The sequence below is a fragment of the Dipodomys spectabilis genome, unplaced genomic scaffold (assembly GCF_019054845.1).
Source record: "Dipodomys spectabilis isolate Male_0828 unplaced genomic scaffold, ASM1905484v1 ptg000248l, whole genome shotgun sequence".
Classification (NCBI taxonomy): Eukaryota; Metazoa; Chordata; class Mammalia; order Rodentia; family Heteromyidae; genus Dipodomys; species Dipodomys spectabilis.
The window spans coordinates 994,182-999,667 of NW_024870925.1; the positions used below are offsets into that span (position 1 = coordinate 994,182).

Sequence of the window (5,486 nt, forward strand, 5' to 3'; positions counted from 1 at the left end):
CTCCTGAGTAACCAGGATTCCAGCCATGAGCCATCAATGATTTTAATAATTTAGTAAATTGTGCAGTTACAGAAGTTATAAATTATCTTTATAACCTGTGTAATATATGTGTGTATGTATATATCAATGCATACGGATAGAAATATTTTAGCATATTTTTGTATCTACAATAGATTTGTGAAATCATCCTACATTATAAAATAAAATGGTAGCCGGGTGCCTTTGGCTCATTCCTGTAATCCTAGCTACTCAGGAGGCTGAGATCTGAAGATTGCAAGTCAAAGCAGACAGAAAAGGAAGTCTGAGAGATTCTTATCTCCAATAAACCACTCAAAAACCGGAAGTGGCACCGTGGCCCAAGTGGTAGAGTGCTCGCCTTGAGCTGAAGAGCTGAGGGAAAGCACCCAGATCCAAGTTCAAGCCCCACGACAGATGAAAAATAAATAAATAAAAATAAAATAAAATGGAATCAAAAGTTAATAAGGAGCAAAACAAAGGGAATTGTCACACGTTTCTTGTTGTTGAATGTAATATGAATTGTGAGAATCAGTTTGGCAAAATCATCTGTATTTGAACAAAATGGATAATAGCTATTAAATCCAATTAATCTATTTATCCATATTGTGCATCCTCACACATGAATGTCAAAATCAAACCACAGTTTCTGCCTTTGTATTTAACTCACCTGTTATAAGTTAGAGGATAGATGAAGTAATCAAATAAATAGTAAGTGAGGCTATGAGTTAGAGCTGAAAATGATTTTAAATATGATAATAGCTAATTAAATTGCATATTTCTTACCTTTACACTATTGTCATATCCCTCATTCCCACATTAGAAAAATACATAGAAGTTTCTCACTAAATAATATGTACAATTATGAAAAAAAGTATTGAAAAAATATGGGCATCGTGTGGTTTTAGCTTATTGTGACCTGTAGGGGGTAGTGTGTTTTTGAGGATTTACAATACGTTCTAATGGAGATGAAGAGAGGGATATGCTTATTCTGGAAAACTGGCTAGAAGATTGTTCCCAGAAAGATAGTGATGAATTCTTCCAAAAGGTTACAGTAAAATCACTTTCACGACCATGTTCACTGCTGCACTATTCACCGTAGAAAACTTATGGAAACAGCCCAGATGCCCTTTGGCAGAAGGATGGTTAGAGAAAGTGTGGCACATATACACAATTGTATTACACCCATCCATTATGAAGATTGTTACATTATTTGCAAAGAAATGGATAGATCTAAAAATATGTTAAGTAAACTAAGTCAGAGACACACACACAAAGGACCCATGTTCTGTCTCATATTTGGAAGATAGAACTTTATACAAGTTTTCACAGCAATATTAACCAAAGCATGCTATTTGCAGAGGAGAATTTAAAAGGTGTATTTTCTTATAAAATTGAATTTTTAATCCAACAAAATGAATACCAGGAAACTATCACTTAAGTTATGAGGAAAATTCAAAGGGAAGGATTAAAAAGAGTTATGGAGTAAGAGAGTGAAGGCATAATATTCAATACAGATAGTATGAAAGTAGAAAAAATTAAACTGGGGTGAGATTTGGAAGGGTGTGGGGAAGTTATGTAAAGATCCATTGTACATAAAAACTGATTTGTGGAATGGAAATTCCCTTGTACAATTATTTAAGATAATAAAAATATAATTAAAAACAATGGAGACACTTTTTCTTAAACTGTGTTCTCTTAAACCATGAGTCAATATAGTAGTTTCCTCCTCAGAGATGTTCTTTGCAGGTATTTTCCTCACAGTAACAGAAAAGTGATCAATGCAATGTATATCAATACATAACTTTGCACATCATAAAGAGACACACTATAAATTCTATTTCCATCTCTTTTAAAAATAAAATTGTTTGCTCTATAAATTGATCAGAGGCATGGATATTGTGGCTAGTTAGTGCATTACACATGTCTCTCTCTTCCTCTCTCTCTTTCAAGGTTCTCATAGATAATATGATTGCTCCATAATTATCCTAATTTATTTTGCTTTTATATTTTTGGTTGCATCATTTCACTTTCTGCTCTGCCATTTCTCAAATCATTTACATAGAAGGTATTATTTCCTATTTTCTCATTCCTAGAATAAGCTGCACATGAAGACACCACTGGTCCTCATTTTCAGTCTGTACCTTTTAATATGGAGGAAAATCTTTCCTCTGCTTTCTATCAATTCTCTACTCTCCAGTTAGAATATTTAGAATAGTAAAAATGGAAAAAGAGAAAACAAATCATGGTGAAAAAAAAGATGCAGAAAATTCACCAGTTTTTTCTGACTAGTTCAACCAATGTGAACTATTGGGGAAATACATGGACACCTCATTCCAACTGGTACTCAAAGTCTCTGGTTAGGCAATTCTGATGAAGACAAGGAACAAGATGAAAAAGTGAGGAATGGTATCATTTGCAAAAAAAAAAAAAAATGGAGAAGGATCCAAGCAAATTTCTTCTTTGGGCTGCCTAAATTAATCGGCTTGTTACAGTGTGGAGAAATCTTTCCAAAAAGGCCACTCGTGTGAATACTAGGGATGAAGATGAGTATAACGCTCTTCATCAGGAAGCCTACAGTTGACACTGAGACATTGTCCATGAGTTGGTGGCTCGAAGTAGATATTCATGCAATAACTGTGAATGGCTGGACACACCTGCACAGTGCTTATACGTGGAATAATACCAGTGTGGCTTCTTTATTACTTCATCATGATGCAGATACCAGTGTCTAAACTAAAGGCCTCTTGACCCCCTTGCATCTTGCTGCTGGGAATAGAAACAGCAAAGATACGTTTGATCTCCTTCTGTTGAACCATTATATTAAACCAGGTCTGAAGAACAACTTGGAAGAAACTGCATTTGATACTGCCAAAAGATAAGTATGTATGACTACCTCTTTGAAGTTGTGAAAGGCTGTACAAATTGTTCTCCTACGTCTTAATGATTTGGTTAAGTTACTTAAATTTCAAAAATACCAGTCCATCCTTTGTCTCTGTACAAAATATTTTCACAATACAAAGCAACAGCAATATCTTACTTTAAAAATTCATGGATTCCATGGTATTCTTCCAAATGAATTGCCTGACTTTGATTTCAAAATATATTCAAGAGTTGTTTGTGTACATCTATAATGATTTCTGTAGAGCTTGTGATTTTTTAAATCAGAAATAATTTTAACGTATCTGTTGAAATGAGTAGTACAGAAACTAAAGATATTTCTGGTGCTTGTCTGAAGAAAGTATATTTTAACATATTCTGTATTTTGTTTGTAAGATGTCCATAATCTATTTCATTCTTTCCTAGATATAATACTTTGAATACTACATTGTTATATATTATATAAATTCATTAATAAATGTGTCCTTACAGATTGCATTCCATATAAAAACAGTTTAAGATTCTTTTTTCTCCTAGGTTCTTATAGTATTTTATTTCTTTGGGATAAAATTAAAATGTTATCTAATTTCAAAGTTTTGTAAAGTTATGCTATGTAAAGACCTTTCTAAGGTGAAGATGTAATACACTGATGCCAAACTAACTTTTAATTATATGAATCGCATGTGTTGTTACACTTGTATTTTTGTAATCAACTTTTTAATAACTGTTTTTCATTTCTTGCATCTGAAGAATGAAAAATATGGAATACTTCGCATATTTTCAGATCATCCCTGTCCAAGTGGCATGTTAATCTCTATATTGTTGTAATTTATGTATACGTGCTGCCGAAGCATGTAGTATCCTGTGAATTTAAGTAGTTAATGATGCAATCTTTATACAGGCATATATCCTTGGTTGCCTATTTGTAACAAGGAAACCTTATTGTTACTAACAATGCTATTGATCTTATTTCTCTGAAATTCTGTGTATAGTGGAAAAAATATATTGTTCGGTAGATTGCTCACACTTGCAATTATTTTGCCAATGACTATTTTAAGTCTTTTTCATTTTAAATTTCATCATACTTTGAAGCCTTTATAGCTAGATTCAAAGATATGGCTTTTCAAGTACTTATTTATCAACTGAGTTAGCTTTGTGGAGCTAATGGATTCAAAGTAAGCCTTGCTGAAGAGCTACTTCTAAAATTTTGCAGCTTAAAATTTCCCAAATGAGGTCTTACTGGCACAAATGTCTACTGGCCCTTTACCCTTCTTCCATGTAGTAACAGACCAACCAGAATATCTTACCCTGACAGCAAAGATTATCTTACTGGAAAAAAACTAATCTTAGTTACAAGGGATCATGGAGAAATAAACAGTTCTGACTAGAAAGTATTTTATCAAAATATAATTGTTTATTATACCTACCATTTCAAAAGTAGCTAAAGCCAAAAAGGTGAAAAAATTGTTCTTATGCATGATTACCTAATGTCCTGACCTGTCTACCATCCAACCAGGCAGGAACTTACACTACTGAATTTCTATCACCAAATATTTCCATAGCTCCAGGAGAAGTCCATATTTTTTCCTTGATATTAGGCCTTAAATTGGTAATGTTTTAATCTCAGTGTTTCCTCTTGCCTCTAGGCTGTAAATCTACAAATGGTAAAGCTTTAGTTCTAACTCTACCAAACTCTGAGGTAGAGATAATGGAATAATACTGTAAAACAGAGTTGCCTTTGATACCCTAACCACAACAGAACAATGAAAAACATTCCTTATATTACATATAGTTATATATTTTATATTTATATGTGCTAATTTTATGTTTCACACAAAGAAACTTACTAGAATTAATCGATAATTTGACAAATAAATTGATATTTATTACAATAAACAGATTGGAATATAAATAATTAAGTTTAGAATATATATTAGAATATAAGAAGTATCAATGCAATGTCTTCGATATAAACTTGTGATACCTTCTAAGTGTTCTTAGACTCCTGAATTCACATGGCAAAAAAAAATGTTGTTTTCCTTTAATATGTAAGGGATTTTACTCTGCTGCTCTGTATATTGTTTTAACTCGCTGGACCCAGAATGGTTTTCTCCATATTTCTGATCATACCTAAATTTTGCTGATATGATGTCCAAAAGGTATTATTCTTCTACAAGACCCACGCGTCCTAGGATCCCAGGTCCCAGTTATCTGCATCATCAGATAACAAGGGCAAGTCCTCATACCTAGGCCCATGCCACATGCCAACAGAAAGTAATTGAAGACTCATCTCAACTTCTCATTTCCTATAATAATGCAGGGCCCCAATTACATAGGATTTAGCAGTAAGCAATTGTGAAATGCAAGGCAACTTAAAATGAAAGATGAGATCACAAAATCTGAGAGAAACTTCTGTAATTCACACTTTCAATTTACAGATGACCAGCCCATATTAGTGAACAAGATCACAAATGTCACAAGAATATTTTTAATACCCCTCTCCTAATGATTAATGAAAGATTTCAGTCCAGTATAAGTAGGCCAAAAAATAGTTCCTCGAAGGATAGATCCATAATTTTTCTACCAAGGCT

The 5,486-nt window shown here is 33.0% G+C and overlaps 1 pseudogene; it reads right to left on the minus strand.

Annotated features, from left to right (window-relative positions):
* Positions 1-3,649: 3,649 nt before the first annotated feature.
* LOC122124819 lies at positions 3,650-3,749 on the minus strand (annotated as a pseudogene).
* Between the last annotated feature and the right edge of the window lie 1,737 nt (positions 3,750-5,486).